The sequence below is a fragment of the Lithobates pipiens genome, unplaced genomic scaffold, assembly GCF_037356315.1.
Source record: "Lithobates pipiens isolate NorthernLeopardFrog02 unplaced genomic scaffold, aLitPip1_a1.2 Scaffold_30, whole genome shotgun sequence".
NCBI classification, from domain to species: Eukaryota; Metazoa; Chordata; class Amphibia; order Anura; family Ranidae; genus Lithobates; species Lithobates pipiens.
In genome coordinates this window covers 184661698-184675546 of record NW_027507791.1, presented here as the reverse complement: position 1 = coordinate 184675546, position 13849 = coordinate 184661698, and the positions used below count along the sequence as shown (strand labels likewise).

The window sequence follows — 13849 nt, the reverse complement described above, 5'->3', positions numbered from 1 at the left end:
GTACGTCAGTCCCTATACCAATGAAGGACTGCTGCAGTATAGGGCAGCGGTCAGCAGTAGTGCACGGCAACCCTATGTATTGTGGACCGATAGCGGTCCTTACAGAACAGCAGACTGTAACGCACTCAGGCCTATGTACCGTAGCACCCTATACCAAGTTACCAGTCCTTATAAAAACTTTTGTGGACCAAGCAGGTTGTGTGTTAGTGTTTAGCAGACTGTGCGTCAGTCCCTATACCGCTGAAGGACTGCTGCAGTATAGGGCAGCGGTCAGCAGTGGTGCACGTCAACCCTATCTATTGTGGACCGATAGCGGTCCTTACAGAACAGCAGACTGTACCGCACTCAAGCCTATGTACCGTAGCACCCTATACCAAGTTACCAGTCCTTATAAGAACTTTTGTGGACCAAGCAGGTTGTGTATTAGTGTTTAGCAGACTGTACGTCAGTCCCTATACCGCTGAAGGACTGCTGCAGTATAGGGCAGCGGTCAGCAGTGGTGCACGTCAACCCTATCTATTGTGGACCGATAGCGGTCCTTACAGAACAGCAGACTGTACCGCACTCAAGCCTATGTACCGTAGCACCCTATACCAAGTTACCAGTCCTTATAAGAACTTTTGTGGAACAAGCAGGTTGTGTGTTAGTGATTAGCAGACTGTACGTCAGTCCCTATACCAATGAAGGACTGCTGCAGTATAGGGCAGCGGTCAGCAGTAGTGCACGGCAACCCTATGTATTGTGGACCGATAGCGGTCCTTACAGAACAGCAGACTGTAACGCACTCAGGCCTATGTACCGTAGCACCCTATACCAAGTTACCAGTCCTTATAAGAACTTTTGTGGACCAAGCAGGTTGTGTGTTAGTGATTAGCAGACTGTACGTCAGTCCCTATACCAATGAAGGACTGCTGCAGTATAGGGCAGCGGTCAGCAGTAGTGCACGGCAACCCTATGTATTGTGGACCGATAGCGGTCCTTACAGAACAGCAGACTGTACTGCACTCAGGCCTATGTACCGTAGCACCCTATACCAAGTTACCAGTCCTTATAAAAACTTTTGTGGACCAAGCAGGTTGTGTGTTAGTGTTTAGCAGACTGTGCGTCAGTCCCTATACCGCTGAAGGACTGCTGCAGTATAGGGCAGCGGTCAGCAGTAGTGCACGGCAACCCTATGTATTGTGGACCGATAGCGGTCCTTACAGAACAGCAGACTGTAACGCACTCAGGCCTATGTACCGTAGCACCCTATACCAAGTTACCAGTCCTTATAAGAACTTTTGTGGACCAAGCAGGTTGTGTGTTAGTGATTAGCAGACTGTACGTCAGTCCCTATACCAATGAAGGACTGCTGCAGTATAGGGCAGCGGTCAGCAGTAGTGCACGGCAACCCTATGTATTGTGGACCGATAGCGGTCCTTACAGAACAGCAGACTGTACCGCACCCAAGCCTATGTACCGTAGCACCCTAGACAGACCAAGTTACCAGTCCTGATAAAGAGCTTTGTGGAACAAGTGAGTTGTGAATGATTAGCAGACTGCAGCAGAAGGGCAGCAGTCAAGTATAATATTCTTTCTATATTTGGAAGAAAGAATATTATACGTGTACAAGCCTATTACCGTACCACTGATACCAGTCCTGAAAAGAACCTTTGTGGAACTAATAGTAACAGCAAGTCTTTAAAATTATCCTCACTGCCTGACACACTGCTTCCTGCCTGTCCCTATACAAATTGGCAAAAAAGAGTAGGCTGGAACGATTAGCTGGAACAGCTCTTTTGTGGACCTGATAGTAACAGCTAATGATGATGATGATGATGATGATGAAGAAAGACTAATCTGGCTGAGCTGTCCCTAAAATAGCAGCATACAGCGCTCTGTCCCTTTATCTAAACTGACAAAAGAAACTCAGGCTGCTGACCTAACACCTATACCAGTCCTGAAAAGAACTTTTGTGTACCAAATAGCTAGCGTTTTCTCTGTCCCTACTCCACACAGGATCCTTTCCCTACAGTGACAGAAGAAAGAATGTAAAATGGCCACCGGATCGGGTGTATTTATAGGTTAGGGGGAATGTCCAAGTGTCCATGAGCTGTCATGTCTCAATTGGTTGTCCTGTAACACATGATAAACGTGTCACGAAAGGTTAAAGTTCTTGTATACATTAAACACGTAAGTCCGCCGGGGCGAACGACGGAAAAAGGCGTTCGAACCCGCGGACGGCGAAAGTCGGAAATTCGCCGCGAAACGACCGCCGGGCGAACCGTTCGGCCATCACTAGTTGTAAGTAGGGTGCAGACCGCCTACGGCCACATCCCCCGGAATGCGCTCGATCTCATCTGATCTCGGATGCTAAGCAGGGTCGGTCCTGGTTAGTATCTGGATGGGAGACCGCCTGGGAATACCAGGTGCCATAGGCTTTTTTCCATTATGTTGTTGGCTTTGGCGACCTGCTGTATTTTTCCTCTCGATTGCCCGAGGTGACCACCTTGGCTTTTGTCAAGAGAGTTGTAAGTAGGGTGCCAGATCGCCTACGGCCACATCACCCTGAATGCGCTCGATCTCGTCTGATCTCGGATGCTAAGCAGGGTCGGGCCTGGTTAGTACCTGGATGGGAGACCGCCTGGGAATACCAGGTGCCGTTGGCTTTTTTCCATTATGTTGTTGGCTTTGGCGACCTGCTGTATTTTTCCTCTCGATTGCCCGAGGTGACCACCTTGGCTTTTGTCAAGAGAGTTGTAAGTAGGGAGCCAGATCGCCTACGGCCACATCACCCTGGATGCGCTCGATCTCGTCTGATCTCAGATGCTAAGCAGGGTCGGGCCTGGTTAGTACCTGGATGGGAGACCGCCTGGGAATACCAGGTGCCGTAGGCTTTTTTCCATTATGTTGTTGGCTTTGGCGACCTGCTGTATTTTTCCTCTCGATTGCCCGAGGTGACCACCTTGGCTTTTGTCAAGAGAGTTGTAAGTAAGGTGCAAGATCGCCTACTGCCCCATCACCCTGAATGTGCTCAATCTCGTCTGATCTCGGATGCTAAGCAGGGTCGGGCCTGGTTAGTACCTGGATGGGAGAACGCCTGGGAATACCAGGTGCCGTAGGCTTTTTTCCATTATGTTGTTGGCTTTGGCGACCTGCTGTATTTTTCCTCTCGATTGCCCGAGGTGACCACCTTGGCTTTTGTCAAGCGAGTTGTAAGTAGGGTGCAAGATCACCTACGGCCACATCACCCTGAATGCGCTCGATCTCGTCTGATCTCGGAAGCTAAGCAGGGTCGGGCCTGGTTAGTACTTGGATGGGACACCGCCTGGGAATACCATGTGCCGTAGGCTTTTTTCCATTATGTTGTTGGCTTTGGTGACCTGCTGTATTTTTCCTCTTGATTGCCCGAGGTGACCACCTTGGCTTTTGTCAAGAGAGTTGTAAGTAGGGTGCAAGATCGCCTACAGCCACATCACCATGAATGCGCTCAATCTCATCTGATCTCGGATGCTAAGCAGGGTCGGGCCTGGTTAGTAACTGGATGGGAGACCGCCTGGGAATACCAGGTGCCGTAGGCTTTTTTCCATTATGTTGTTGGCTTTGGCGACCCGCTGTATTTTTCCTCTCGATTGCCCAAGGTGACCACCTTGGCTTTTGTCAAGAGAGTTGTAAGTAGGGTGCCAGATCGCCTACGGCTACATCACCCTGAATGCGCTCGATCTCGTCTGATCTCGGATGCTAAGCAGGGTCGGGCCTGGTTAGTACCTGGATGGGAGACCGCCTGGGAATACCAGGTGCCGTAGGCTTTTTTCCATTATGTTGTTGGCTTTGGCGATGTGCTGTATTTTTCCTCTCGATTGCCCGAGGTGACCACCTTGGCTTTTGTCAAGAGAGTTGTAAGTAGGGTGCAAGATTGCGTACGGCCACATCACCCTGAATGCGCTCGATCTCGTCTGATCTCGGATGCTAAGCAGGGTCGGGCTTGGTTAGTACCCAGATGGGAGACCGCCTGGGAATACCAGGTGCCGTAGGCTTTTTTCCATTATGTTGTTGGCTTTGGCGACCTGCTGTATTTTTCCTCTTGGTTGCCCGAGGTGACCACCTTGGCTTTTTTCAAGAGAGTTGTAAGTAGGGTGCCAGATCGCCTACGGCCACATCACCCTGAATGCGCTCGATCTCGTCTGATCTCGGATGCTAAGCAGGGTCGGGCCTGGTTAGTACCTGGATGGGAGACCGCCTGGGAATACCAGGTGCCGTTGGCTTTTTTCCATTATGTTGTTGGCTTTGGCGACCTGCTGTATTTTTCCTCTCGATTGCCCGAGGTGACCACCTTGGCTTTTGTCAAGAGAGTTGTAAGTAGGGTGCCAGATTGCCTACGGCCACATCACCCTGAATGCGCTCGATCTCGTCTGATCTCGGATGCTAAGCAGGGTCGGGCCCTGGTTAGTACCTGGATGGGAGACCGCCTGGGAATACCAGGTGCCGTAGGCTTTTTTCCATTATGTTGTTGGCTTTGGCGACCCGCTGTATTTTTCCTCTCGATTGCCCGAGGTGACCACCTTGGCTTTTGTCAAGAGAGTTGTAAGTAGGGTACAAGATCACCTACTGCCCCATCACCCTGAATGCGCTCGATCTCGTCTGATCTCGGAAGCTAAGCAGGGTCGGGCCTGGTTAGTACTTGGATGGGAGACCGCCTGGGAATACCAGGTGCCGTAGGCTTTTTTCCATTATGTTGTTGGCTTTGGCGATGTGCTGTATTTTTCCTCTCGATTGCCCGAGGTGACCACCTTGGCTTTTGTCAAGAGAGTTGTAAGTAGGGTGCAAGATTGCATACGGCCACATCACCCTGAATGCGCTCGATCTCGTCTGATTTCGGATGCTAAGCAGGGTCGGGCCTGGTTAGTACCCGGATGGGAGACCGCCTGGGAATACCAGGTGCCGTAGGCTTTTTTCCATTATGTTGTTGGCTTTGGCGACCTGCTGTATTTTTCCTCTTGGTTGCCCGAGGTGACCACCTTGGCTTTTGTCAAGAGAGTTGTAAGTAGGGAGCAAGATCGCCTACAGCCACATCACCCTGAATGCGCTTCATCTCGTCTGATCTCGGAAGCTAAGCAGGGTCGGGCCTGGTTAGTACCTGAATGGGAGACCGCCTGGGAATACCAGGTGCCGTAGGCTTTTTTCCATTATGTTGTTGGCTTTGGCGACCTGCTGTATTTTTCCTCTCCATTGCCCGAGGTGACCACCTTGGCTTTTGTCAAGAGAGTTGTAAGTAGGGTGCCAGATCGCCTATGGCTACATCACCCTGAATGCGCTCGATCTCGTCTGATCTCGGATGCTAAGCAGGGTCGGGCCTGGTTAGTACCTGGATGGGAGACCGCCTGGGAATACCAGGTGCCGTAGGCTTTTTTCCATTATGTTGTTGGCTTTGGCGACCTGCTGTATTTTTCCTCTCGATTGCCCGAGGTGACCACCTTGGCTTTTGTCAAGAGAGTTGTAAGTAGGGTGCCAGATTGCCTATGGCCACATCACCCTGAATGCGCTCGATCTCGTCTGATCTCGGGTGCTAAGCAGGGTCGGGCCTGGTTAGTACCTGGATGGGAGACCGCCTGGGAATACCAGGTGCCGTAGGCTTTTTTCCATTATGTTGTTGGCTTTGGCGACCTGCTGTATTTTTCCTCTCGATTGCCTGAGGTGACCACCTTGGCTTTTGTCAAGAGAGTTGTAAGTAGGGTGCAAGATCGCTTATGGCCACATCACCCTGAATGTGCTTGATCTCGTCTGATCTCGGATGCTAAGCAGGGTCGTGCCTGGTTAGTACCTGGATGGGAGACCGCCTGGGAATACCAGGTGCCGTAGGCTTTTTTCCATTATGTTGTTGGCTTTGGCGACCTGCTGTATTTTTCCTCTCCATTGCCCGAGGTGACCACCTTGGCTTTTGTCAAGAGAGTTGTAAGTAGGGTGCCAGATCGCCTATGGCTACATCACCCTGAATGCGCTCGATCTCGTCTGATCTCGGATGCTAAGCAGGGTCGGGCCTGGTTTGTACCTGGATGGGAGACCGCCTGGGAATACCAGGTGCCGTAGGCTTTTTTCCATTATGTTGTTGGCTTTGGCGACCTGCTGTATTTTTCCTCTCGATTGCCCGAGGTGACCACCTTGGCTTTTGTCAAGAGAGTTGTAAGTAGGGTGCCAGATTGCCTATGGCCACATCACCCTGAATGCGCTCGATCTCGTCTGATCTTGGGTGCTAAGCAGGGTCGGGCCTGGTTAGTACCTGGATGGGAGACCGCCTGGGAATACCAGGTGCCGTAGGCTTTTTTCCATTATGTTGTTGGCTTTGGCGACCTGCTGTATTTTTCCTCTCGATTGCCTGAGGTGACCACCTTGGCTTTTGTCAAGAGAGTTGTAAGTAGGGTGCAAGATCGCTTATGGCCACATCACCCTGAATGTGCTTGATCTCGTCTGATCTCGGATGCTAAGCAGGGTCGTGCCTGGTTAGTACCTGGATGGGAGACCGCCTGGGAATACCAGGTGCCGTAGGCTTTTTTCCATTATGTTGTTGGCTTTGGCGACCTGCTGTATTTTTCCTCTCGATTGCCCGAGGTGACCACCTTGGCTTTTGTCAAGAGAGTTGTAAGTAGGGTGCAAAATCGCCTACGGCCACATCACCCTTAATGCGCTCAATCTCGTCTGATCTCGGATGCTAAGCAGGGTCGGGGCTGGTTAGTACCTGGATGGGAGACCGCCTGGGAATACCAGGTGCCGTAGGCTTTTTTCCATCATGTTGTTGGCTTTGGCGACCTGCTGTATTTTTCCTCTCGATTGCCCGAGGTGACCACCTTGGCTTTTGTCAAGAGAGTTGTAAGTAGGGTGCAAGATCGCCTACGGCCACATCACCCTGAATGCGCTTGATCTCGTCTGTTCTCGGATGCTAAGCAGTGTCGGGCCTGTTTAGTACCTGGATGGGAGACCGCCTGGGAATACCAGGTGCCGTAGGCTTTTTTCCATTATGTTGTTGGCTTTGGCGACCTGCTGTATTTTTCCTCTCGATTGCCCGAGGTGACCACCTTGGCTTTTGTCAAGAGAGTTGTTAGTAGGGTGCTAGACCGCCTACGGACACTTCACCCTGAATGCGCTCGATCTCGTCTGATCTCAGATGCTAAGCAGGGTCGGGCCTGGTTAGTACCTGGATGGGAGACCGCCTGGGAATACCAGGTGCCGTAGGCTTTTTTCCATTATGTTGTTGGCTTTGGCGACCTGCTGTATTTTTCCTCTCGATTGCCCGAGGTGACCACCTTGGCTTTTGTCAAGAGAGTTGTAAGTAGGGTACAAGATCGCCTACGGCCACATCACCCTGAATGCGCTAGATCTCGTCTGATCTCGGATGCTATGCAGGGTCGGGCCTGGTTAGTAACTGGATGGGAGACCGCCTGGGAATACCAAGTGCCGTAGGCTATTTTCCATTATGTTGTTGGCTTTGGCAACCTGCTGTATTTTTCCTCTCTATTGCCCGAGGTGACCACCTTGGCTTTTGTCAAGAGAGTTGTAAGTAGGGTGCAAGATCGCCTACGGCCACATCACCCTGAATACGCTCGATCTCGTCTGATCTCGGATGCTAAGCAGGGTTGGGCATGGTTAGTACCTGGATGGGAGAACGCCTGGGAATACCAGGTGCCGTAGGCTTTTTTCCATTATGTTGTTGGCTTTGGCGACCTGCTGTATTTTTCCTCTCGATTGCCCGAGGTGACCACCTTGGCTTTTGTCAAGAGAGTTGTAAGTAGGGTGCAAGATCGCCTACGGCCACATCACCCTGAATGCGCTAGATCTCGACTGATCTCGGATGCTAAGCAGGGTCGGGCCTGGTTAGTACCTGGATGGGAGACCACCTGGGAATACCAGGTGCCGTAGGCTTTTTTCCATTATGTTGTTGGCTTTGGCAACCTGCTGTATTTTTCCTCTCGATTGCCCGAGGTGACCACCTTGGCTTTTGTCAAGAGAGTTGTAAGTAGGGCACAAGATCGCCTATGGCCACATCACCCTGAATGCGCTCGATCTTGTCTGATCTCGGATGCTAAGCAGGGTCGGGCCTGGTTAGTACCTGGATGGGAGACCGCCTGCGATTACCAGGTGCCGTAGGCTTTTTTCCATTATGTTGTTGGCTTTGGCGACCTGCTGTATTTTTCCTCTCGATTGCCCGAGGTGACCACCTTGGCTTTTGTCAAGAGAGTTGTAAGTAGGGTGCAAGATCGCCTACGGCCACATCACCCTGAATGCGCTCGATCTCGTCTGATCTCGGATGCTAAGCAGGGTCGGGCCTGGTTAGTACCTGGATGGGAGACCGCCTGGGAATACCAGGTGCCGTAGGCTTTTTTCCATTATGTTGTTGGCTTTGGCGACCTGCTGTATTTTTCCTCTCGATTGCCCGAGGTGACCACCTTGGCTTTTGTCAAGAGAGTTGTAAGTAGAGTGCAAGATCGCCTACGGCCACATCACCCTGAATGCGCTCGATCTCGTCTGATCTCGGATGCTAAGCAGGGTCGGGCCTGGTTAATACCTGGATGGGAGACCGCCTGGGAATACCAGGTGCCGTAGGCTTTTTTCCATTATGTTGTTGGCTTTGGCGACCTGCTGTATTTTTCCTCTCGCTTGCCTGAGGTGACCACCTTGGCTTTTGTCAAGAGAGTTGTAAGTAGGATGCAAGATCGCCTACGACCACATCACCCTGAATGCGCTCGATCTCGTCTGATCTCGGATGCTAAGCAGGGTCGGGCCTGGTTAGTACCTGGATGGGAGACCACTTGGGAATACCAGGTGCCGTAGGCTTTTTTCCATTATGTTGTTGGCTTTGGCGACCTGCTGTATTTTTCCTCTCGATTGCCCGAGGTGACCACCTTGGCTTTTGTCAAGAGAGTTGTAAGTAAGGTGTAAGATTGCCTACGGCAGCATCACCCTGAATGCGCTCGATCTTGTCTTATCTCGGATGCTAAGCAGGGTTGGGCCTGGTTATTACCTGGATGGGAGACCGCCTGGGATTACCAGGTGCCGTAGGCTTTTTTCCATTATGTTGTTGGCTTTGGCGACTTGCTGTATTTTTCCTCTCATTTGCCCGAGGTGACCACCTTGGCTTTTGTCAAGAGAGTTGTAAGTAGGGTGCAAGATTGCCTACGGCCACATCACCCTGAATGCGCTAGATCTCGACTGATCTCGGATGCTATGCAGGGTCGGACCTGGTTAGTAACTGGATGGGAGACCGCCTGGGAATACCAGGTGCCGTAGGCTTTTTCCATTATGTTGTTGGCTTTGGCGACCTGCTGTATTTTTCCTTTCGATTCCCCGAGGTGACCACCTTGGCTTTGGTCAAGAGAGTTGTAAGTAGGGTGCAAGATCGCCTACGGCCACATCACCCTGAATACGCTCGATCTCGTCTGATCTCGGATGCTAAGCAGGGTTGGGCATGGTTAGTACCTGGATGGGAGACTGCCTGGGAATACCAGGTGCCGTAGGCTTTTTTCCATTATGTTGTTGGCTTTGGCGACCTGCTGTATTTTTCCTCTCGATTGCCCGAGGTGACCACCTTGGCTTTTGTCAAGAGAGTTGTAAGTAGGGTGCAAGATCGCCTACAGCCACATCACCCTGAAGGCGCTCGATCTCGTCTGATCTCGGATGCTAAGCAGGGTCGGGCCTGGTTAGTCCCTGGATGGGAGACCGCCTGGGAATACCAGGTGCCGTAGGCTTTTTTCCATTATGTTGTTGGCTTTGGCGACCTGCTGTATTTTTCCTCTCGATTGCCCGAGGTGACCACCTTGGCTTTTGTCAAGAGAGTTGTAAGTAGGGTGCAAGATCGCCTACGGCCACATCACCCTGAATGCGCTCGATCTCGGATGCTAAGCAGGGTCGGGCATGGTTAGTACCTGGATGGGAGACCGCCTGGGAATACCAGGTGTCGTAGGCTTTTTTCCATTATGTTGTTGGCTTTGGCGACCTGCTGTATTTTTCCTCTCGATTGCCCGAGGTGACTACCTTGGCTTTTGTCAAGAGAGTTGTAAGTAGGGTGTAAGATCGCCTACGGCCACATCACCCTAAATGCGCTTGATCTCGTCTGATCTCGGATGCTACGCAGGGTCGGGCCTGGTTAGTACCTGGATGGGAGACCGCCTGGGAATACCAGGTGCCGTAGGCTTTTTTCCATTATGTTGTTGGCTTTGGCGACCTGCTGTATTTTTCCTCTCGATTGCCCGAGCTGACCACCTTGGCTTTTGTCAAGAGAGTTGTAAGTAGGGTGCCAGATTGCCTACGGCCACATCACCCTGAATGCGCTCGATCTCATCTGATCTCGGATGCTAAGCAGGATCAGGCCTGGTTAGTACCTGGATGGGAGACGGCCTGGGAATACCAGGTGCCGTAGGCTTTTTTCCATTATGTTGTTGGCTTTGGCGACCTGCTGTATTTTTCCTCTCGATTGCCCGAGGTGACTACCTTGGCTTTTGTCAAGAGAGTTGTAAGTAGGGCGTAAGATCGCCTATGGCCACATCACCCTGAATGCGCTCGATCTCGTCTGATCTCGGATGCTAAGCAGGGTCGGGCCTGGTTAGTACCAGGATGGGAGACCGCCTGGGAATACCAGGTGCCGTAGAGTTTTTTTCATTATGTTGTTGGCTTTGGCGACCTGCTGTATTTTTCCTCTCGATTGCCCGAGGTGACCACCTTGGCTTTTGTCAAGAGAGTTGTAAGTAGGGTGCAAGATCGCCTACGGCCACATCACCCTGAATGTGCTCGATCTCGTCTGATCTCGGATGCTAAGCAGTGTCGGGCCTGGTTAGTACCTGGATGGGAGACCGCCTGGGAATACCAAGTGCCGTAGGCTTTTGGCCATTATGTTGTTGGCTTTGGCGACCTGCTGTATTTTTCCTCTCGATTGCCCGAGGTGACCACCTTGGCTTTTGTCAAGAGAGTTGTAAGTAGGGTGCAAGATCGCCTACGGCCACATCACCCTAAATGCGCTCGATCTCGTCTGATCTCGGATGCTAAGCAGGATCGGGCCTGGTTAGTACCTGGATGGGAGACCGCCTGGAAATACCAGGTGCCGTAGGCTTTTTTCCATTATGTTGTTGGCTTTGGCGACCTGCTGTATTTTTCCTCTCGATTGCCCGAGGTGACCACCTTGGCTTTTGTCAAGAGAGTTGTAAGTAGAGTGCAAGATCGCCTACGGCCACATCACCCTGAATGCGCTCGATCTCGTCTGATCTCGGATGCTAAGCAGGGTCGGGCCTGGTTAATACCTGGATGGGAGACCGCCTGGGAATACCAGGTGCCGTAGGCTTTTTTCCATTATGTTGTTGGCTTTGGCGACCTGCTGTATTTTTCCTCTCGCTTGCCTGAGGTGACCACCTTGGCTTTTGTCAAGAGAGTTGTAAGTAGGATGCAAGATCGCCTACGACCACATCACCCTGAATGCGCTCGATCTCGTCTGATCTCGGATGCTAAGCAGGGTCGGGCCTGGTTAGTACCTGGATGGGAGACCACTTGGGAATACCAGGTGCCGTAGGCTTTTTTCCATTATGTTGTTGGCTTTGGCGACCTGCTGTATTTTTCCTCTCGATTGCCCGAGGTGACCACCTTGGCTTTTGTCAAGAGAGTTGTAAGTAAGGTGTAAGATTGCCTACGGCAGCATCACCCTGAAAGCGCTCGATCTTGTCTTATCTCGGATGCTAAGCAGGGTTGGGCCTGGTTAGTACCTGGATGGGAGACCGCCTGGGATTACCAGGTGCCGTAGGCTTTTTTCCATTATGTTGTTGGCTTTGGCGACCTGCTGTATTTTTCCTCTCATTTGCCCGAGGTGACCACCTTGGCTTTTGTCAAGAGAGTTGTAAGTAGGGTGCAAGATTGCCTACGGCCACATCACCCTGAATGCGCTAGATCTCGACTGATCTCGGATGCTATGCAGGGTCGGACCTGGTTAGTAACTGGATGGGAGACCGCCTGGGAATACCAGGTGCCGTAGGCTTTTTCCATTATGTTGTTGGCTTTGGCGACCTGCTGTATTTTTCCTTTCGATTCCCCGAGGTGACCACCTTGGCTTTGGTCAAGAGAGTTGTAAGTAGGGTGCAAGATCGCCTACGGCCACATCACCCTGAATACGCTCGATCTCGTCTGATCTCGGATGCTAAGCAGGGTTGGGCATGGTTAGTACCTGGATGGGAGACTGCCTGGGAATACCAGGTGCCGTAGGCTTTTTTCCATTATGTTGTTGGCTTTGGCGACCTGCTGTATTTTTCCTCTCGATTGCCCGAGGTGACCACCTTGGCTTTTGTCAAGAGAGTTGTAAGTAGGGTGCAAGATCGCCTACAGCCACATCACCCTGAAGGCGCTCGATCTCGTCTGATCTCGGATGCTAAGCAGGGTCGGGCCTGGTTAGTCCCTGGATGGGAGACCGCCTGGGAATACCAGGTGCCGTAGGCTTTTTTCCATTATGTTGTTGGCTTTGGCGACCTGCTGTATTTTTCCTCTCGATTGCCCGAGGTGACCACCTTGGCTTTTGTCAAGAGAGTTGTAAGTAGGGTGCAAGATCGCCTACGGCCACATCACCCTGAATGCGCTCGATCTCGGATGCTAAGCAGGGTCGGGCATGGTTAGTACCTGGATGGGAGACCGCCTGGGAATACCAGGTGCCGTAGGCTTTTTTCCATTATGTTGTTGGCTTTGGCGACCTGCTGTATTTTTCCTCTCGATTGCCCGAGGTGACTACCTTGGCTTTTGTCAAGAGAGTTGTAAGTAGGGTGTAAGATCGCCTACGGCCACATCACCCTAAATGCGCTTGATCTCGTCTGATCTCGGATGCTACGCAGGGTCGGGCCTGGTTAGTACCTGGATGGGAGACCGCCTGGGAATACCAGGTGCCGTAGGCTTTTTTCCATTATGTTGTTGGCTTTGGCGACCTGCTGTATTTTTCCTCTCGATTGCCCGAGGTGACCACTTTGGCTTTTGTCAAGAGAGTTGTAAGTAGGGCACAAGATCGCCTACGGCCACATCACCCTGAATGCGCTAGATCTCGTCTGATCTCGGATGCTAAGCAGGGTCGGGCCTGGTTAGCACCTGGATGGGAGACCGCCTGGGAATACCAGGTGCCATAGGCTTTTGGCCATTATGTTGTTGGCTTTGGCGACCTGCTGTATTTTTCCTCTCGATTGCCCGAGCTGACCACCTTGGCTTTTGTCAAGAGAGTTGTAAGTAGGGTGCCAGATTGCCTACGGCCACATCACCCTGAATGCGCTCGATCTCATCTGATCTCGGATGCTAAGCAGGATCAGGCCTGGTTAGTACCTGGATGGGAGACGGCCTGGGAATACCAGGTGCCGTAGGCTTTTTTCCATTATGTTGTTGGCTTTGGTGACCTGCTGTATTTTTCCTCTCGATTGCCCGAGGTGACTACCTTGGCTTTTGTCAAGAGAGTTGTAAGTAGGGCGTAAGATCGCCTATGGCCACATCACCCTGAATGCGCTCGATCTCGTCTGATCTCGGATGCTAAGCAGGGTCGGGCCTGGTTAGTACCAGGATGGGAGACCGCCTGGGAATACCAGGTGCCGTAGGTTTTTTTTCATTATGTTGTTGGCTTTGGCGACCTGCTGTATTTTTCCTCTCGATTGCCCGAGGTGACCACCTTGGCTTTTGTCAAGAGAGTTGTAAGTAGGGTGCAAGATCGCCTACGGCCACATCACCCTGAATGTGCTCGATCTCGTCTGATCTCGGATGCTAAGCAGTGTCGGGCCTGGTTAGTACCTGGATGGGAGACCGCCTGGGAATACCAAGTGCCGTAGGCTTTTGGCCATTATGTTGTTGGCTTTGGCGACCTGCTGTATTTTTCCTCTCG

General features: G+C 51.7%; 25 non-coding genes and 26 pseudogenes across 25 annotated transcripts; all 51 read left to right on the top strand.

Annotated features, from left to right (window-relative positions):
- Nucleotides 1-2301: 2301 nt before the first annotated feature.
- On the top strand, nt 2302-2420 carry LOC143946098 (5S ribosomal RNA; annotated as a pseudogene).
- Nucleotides 2421-2529: 109 nt separating this feature from the next.
- Nucleotides 2530-2648, top strand: LOC143950572 (5S ribosomal RNA). The gene has a single exon (XR_013265927.1). It is a non-coding gene; the product is annotated as a 5S ribosomal RNA (ribosomal RNA).
- Nucleotides 2649-2757: 109 nt separating this feature from the next.
- LOC143951473 (5S ribosomal RNA) lies at nt 2758-2876 on the top strand. The gene has a single exon (XR_013266742.1). It is a non-coding gene; the product is annotated as a 5S ribosomal RNA (ribosomal RNA).
- A 109-nt stretch (nt 2877-2985) lies between these two features.
- Nucleotides 2986-3104, top strand: LOC143948212 (5S ribosomal RNA; annotated as a pseudogene).
- A 109-nt stretch (nt 3105-3213) lies between these two features.
- Nucleotides 3214-3332, top strand: LOC143952616 (5S ribosomal RNA). The gene has a single exon (XR_013267776.1). It is a non-coding gene; the product is annotated as a 5S ribosomal RNA (ribosomal RNA).
- A 109-nt stretch (nt 3333-3441) lies between these two features.
- LOC143946775 (5S ribosomal RNA) lies at nt 3442-3560 on the top strand (annotated as a pseudogene).
- Nucleotides 3561-3669: 109 nt separating this feature from the next.
- On the top strand, nt 3670-3788 carry LOC143947785 (5S ribosomal RNA). The gene has a single exon (XR_013265337.1). It is a non-coding gene; the product is annotated as a 5S ribosomal RNA (ribosomal RNA).
- A 109-nt stretch (nt 3789-3897) lies between these two features.
- On the top strand, nt 3898-4016 carry LOC143954077 (5S ribosomal RNA). Its single transcript, XR_013269101.1, has one exon. It is a non-coding gene; the product is annotated as a 5S ribosomal RNA (ribosomal RNA).
- A 109-nt stretch (nt 4017-4125) lies between these two features.
- On the top strand, nt 4126-4244 carry LOC143950571 (5S ribosomal RNA). Its single transcript, XR_013265926.1, has one exon. It is a non-coding gene; the product is annotated as a 5S ribosomal RNA (ribosomal RNA).
- Nucleotides 4245-4353: 109 nt separating this feature from the next.
- Nucleotides 4354-4473, top strand: LOC143952218 (5S ribosomal RNA). Its single transcript, XR_013267416.1, has one exon. It is a non-coding gene; the product is annotated as a 5S ribosomal RNA (ribosomal RNA).
- Nucleotides 4474-4582: 109 nt separating this feature from the next.
- Nucleotides 4583-4701, top strand: LOC143953376 (5S ribosomal RNA). Its single transcript, XR_013268464.1, has one exon. It is a non-coding gene; the product is annotated as a 5S ribosomal RNA (ribosomal RNA).
- Nucleotides 4702-4810: 109 nt separating this feature from the next.
- Nucleotides 4811-4929, top strand: LOC143953785 (5S ribosomal RNA). The gene has a single exon (XR_013268835.1). It is a non-coding gene; the product is annotated as a 5S ribosomal RNA (ribosomal RNA).
- A 109-nt stretch (nt 4930-5038) lies between these two features.
- LOC143944825 (5S ribosomal RNA) lies at nt 5039-5157 on the top strand (annotated as a pseudogene).
- A 109-nt stretch (nt 5158-5266) lies between these two features.
- On the top strand, nt 5267-5385 carry LOC143950725 (5S ribosomal RNA). The gene has a single exon (XR_013266065.1). It is a non-coding gene; the product is annotated as a 5S ribosomal RNA (ribosomal RNA).
- Nucleotides 5386-5494: 109 nt separating this feature from the next.
- LOC143951423 (5S ribosomal RNA) lies at nt 5495-5613 on the top strand. The gene has a single exon (XR_013266697.1). It is a non-coding gene; the product is annotated as a 5S ribosomal RNA (ribosomal RNA).
- Nucleotides 5614-5722: 109 nt separating this feature from the next.
- LOC143954788 (5S ribosomal RNA) lies at nt 5723-5841 on the top strand. Its single transcript, XR_013269744.1, has one exon. It is a non-coding gene; the product is annotated as a 5S ribosomal RNA (ribosomal RNA).
- A 109-nt stretch (nt 5842-5950) lies between these two features.
- Nucleotides 5951-6069, top strand: LOC143952257 (5S ribosomal RNA). Its single transcript, XR_013267451.1, has one exon. It is a non-coding gene; the product is annotated as a 5S ribosomal RNA (ribosomal RNA).
- Nucleotides 6070-6178: 109 nt separating this feature from the next.
- On the top strand, nt 6179-6297 carry LOC143953729 (5S ribosomal RNA). The gene has a single exon (XR_013268784.1). It is a non-coding gene; the product is annotated as a 5S ribosomal RNA (ribosomal RNA).
- Nucleotides 6298-6406: 109 nt separating this feature from the next.
- LOC143954786 (5S ribosomal RNA) lies at nt 6407-6525 on the top strand. Its single transcript, XR_013269742.1, has one exon. It is a non-coding gene; the product is annotated as a 5S ribosomal RNA (ribosomal RNA).
- Nucleotides 6526-6634: 109 nt separating this feature from the next.
- On the top strand, nt 6635-6753 carry LOC143945551 (5S ribosomal RNA; annotated as a pseudogene).
- A 109-nt stretch (nt 6754-6862) lies between these two features.
- Nucleotides 6863-6981, top strand: LOC143944995 (5S ribosomal RNA; annotated as a pseudogene).
- A 109-nt stretch (nt 6982-7090) lies between these two features.
- LOC143944296 (5S ribosomal RNA) lies at nt 7091-7209 on the top strand (annotated as a pseudogene).
- Nucleotides 7210-7318: 109 nt separating this feature from the next.
- Nucleotides 7319-7437, top strand: LOC143947388 (5S ribosomal RNA; annotated as a pseudogene).
- Nucleotides 7438-7546: 109 nt separating this feature from the next.
- LOC143943696 (5S ribosomal RNA) lies at nt 7547-7665 on the top strand (annotated as a pseudogene).
- Nucleotides 7666-7774: 109 nt separating this feature from the next.
- Nucleotides 7775-7893, top strand: LOC143953658 (5S ribosomal RNA). The gene has a single exon (XR_013268719.1). It is a non-coding gene; the product is annotated as a 5S ribosomal RNA (ribosomal RNA).
- Nucleotides 7894-8002: 109 nt separating this feature from the next.
- Nucleotides 8003-8121, top strand: LOC143945937 (5S ribosomal RNA; annotated as a pseudogene).
- Nucleotides 8122-8230: 109 nt separating this feature from the next.
- Nucleotides 8231-8349, top strand: LOC143953342 (5S ribosomal RNA). Its single transcript, XR_013268433.1, has one exon. It is a non-coding gene; the product is annotated as a 5S ribosomal RNA (ribosomal RNA).
- Nucleotides 8350-8458: 109 nt separating this feature from the next.
- On the top strand, nt 8459-8577 carry LOC143951144 (5S ribosomal RNA). Its single transcript, XR_013266443.1, has one exon. It is a non-coding gene; the product is annotated as a 5S ribosomal RNA (ribosomal RNA).
- Nucleotides 8578-8686: 109 nt separating this feature from the next.
- LOC143951150 (5S ribosomal RNA) lies at nt 8687-8805 on the top strand. The gene has a single exon (XR_013266449.1). It is a non-coding gene; the product is annotated as a 5S ribosomal RNA (ribosomal RNA).
- Nucleotides 8806-8914: 109 nt separating this feature from the next.
- Nucleotides 8915-9033, top strand: LOC143948923 (5S ribosomal RNA; annotated as a pseudogene).
- A 109-nt stretch (nt 9034-9142) lies between these two features.
- On the top strand, nt 9143-9261 carry LOC143947835 (5S ribosomal RNA; annotated as a pseudogene).
- A 108-nt stretch (nt 9262-9369) lies between these two features.
- Nucleotides 9370-9488, top strand: LOC143953540 (5S ribosomal RNA). Its single transcript, XR_013268612.1, has one exon. It is a non-coding gene; the product is annotated as a 5S ribosomal RNA (ribosomal RNA).
- Nucleotides 9489-9597: 109 nt separating this feature from the next.
- On the top strand, nt 9598-9716 carry LOC143943678 (5S ribosomal RNA; annotated as a pseudogene).
- Nucleotides 9717-9825: 109 nt separating this feature from the next.
- On the top strand, nt 9826-9934 carry LOC143948357 (5S ribosomal RNA; annotated as a pseudogene).
- A 109-nt stretch (nt 9935-10043) lies between these two features.
- LOC143944217 (5S ribosomal RNA) lies at nt 10044-10162 on the top strand (annotated as a pseudogene).
- Nucleotides 10163-10271: 109 nt separating this feature from the next.
- Nucleotides 10272-10390, top strand: LOC143945064 (5S ribosomal RNA; annotated as a pseudogene).
- A 109-nt stretch (nt 10391-10499) lies between these two features.
- Nucleotides 10500-10618, top strand: LOC143953811 (5S ribosomal RNA). The gene has a single exon (XR_013268859.1). It is a non-coding gene; the product is annotated as a 5S ribosomal RNA (ribosomal RNA).
- A 109-nt stretch (nt 10619-10727) lies between these two features.
- LOC143943976 (5S ribosomal RNA) lies at nt 10728-10846 on the top strand (annotated as a pseudogene).
- A 109-nt stretch (nt 10847-10955) lies between these two features.
- LOC143944404 (5S ribosomal RNA) lies at nt 10956-11074 on the top strand (annotated as a pseudogene).
- Nucleotides 11075-11183: 109 nt separating this feature from the next.
- LOC143951143 (5S ribosomal RNA) lies at nt 11184-11302 on the top strand. Its single transcript, XR_013266442.1, has one exon. It is a non-coding gene; the product is annotated as a 5S ribosomal RNA (ribosomal RNA).
- A 109-nt stretch (nt 11303-11411) lies between these two features.
- On the top strand, nt 11412-11530 carry LOC143951149 (5S ribosomal RNA). Its single transcript, XR_013266448.1, has one exon. It is a non-coding gene; the product is annotated as a 5S ribosomal RNA (ribosomal RNA).
- Nucleotides 11531-11639: 109 nt separating this feature from the next.
- On the top strand, nt 11640-11758 carry LOC143947758 (5S ribosomal RNA; annotated as a pseudogene).
- Nucleotides 11759-11867: 109 nt separating this feature from the next.
- Nucleotides 11868-11986, top strand: LOC143947832 (5S ribosomal RNA; annotated as a pseudogene).
- A 108-nt stretch (nt 11987-12094) lies between these two features.
- On the top strand, nt 12095-12213 carry LOC143953537 (5S ribosomal RNA). The gene has a single exon (XR_013268610.1). It is a non-coding gene; the product is annotated as a 5S ribosomal RNA (ribosomal RNA).
- Nucleotides 12214-12322: 109 nt separating this feature from the next.
- LOC143943677 (5S ribosomal RNA) lies at nt 12323-12441 on the top strand (annotated as a pseudogene).
- Nucleotides 12442-12550: 109 nt separating this feature from the next.
- Nucleotides 12551-12659, top strand: LOC143947878 (5S ribosomal RNA; annotated as a pseudogene).
- Nucleotides 12660-12768: 109 nt separating this feature from the next.
- On the top strand, nt 12769-12887 carry LOC143944216 (5S ribosomal RNA; annotated as a pseudogene).
- Nucleotides 12888-12996: 109 nt separating this feature from the next.
- LOC143945643 (5S ribosomal RNA) lies at nt 12997-13115 on the top strand (annotated as a pseudogene).
- Nucleotides 13116-13224: 109 nt separating this feature from the next.
- Nucleotides 13225-13343, top strand: LOC143945063 (5S ribosomal RNA; annotated as a pseudogene).
- Nucleotides 13344-13452: 109 nt separating this feature from the next.
- Nucleotides 13453-13571, top strand: LOC143950559 (5S ribosomal RNA). Its single transcript, XR_013265915.1, has one exon. It is a non-coding gene; the product is annotated as a 5S ribosomal RNA (ribosomal RNA).
- A 109-nt stretch (nt 13572-13680) lies between these two features.
- On the top strand, nt 13681-13799 carry LOC143943975 (5S ribosomal RNA; annotated as a pseudogene).
- Nucleotides 13800-13849: the final 50 nt, after the last annotated feature.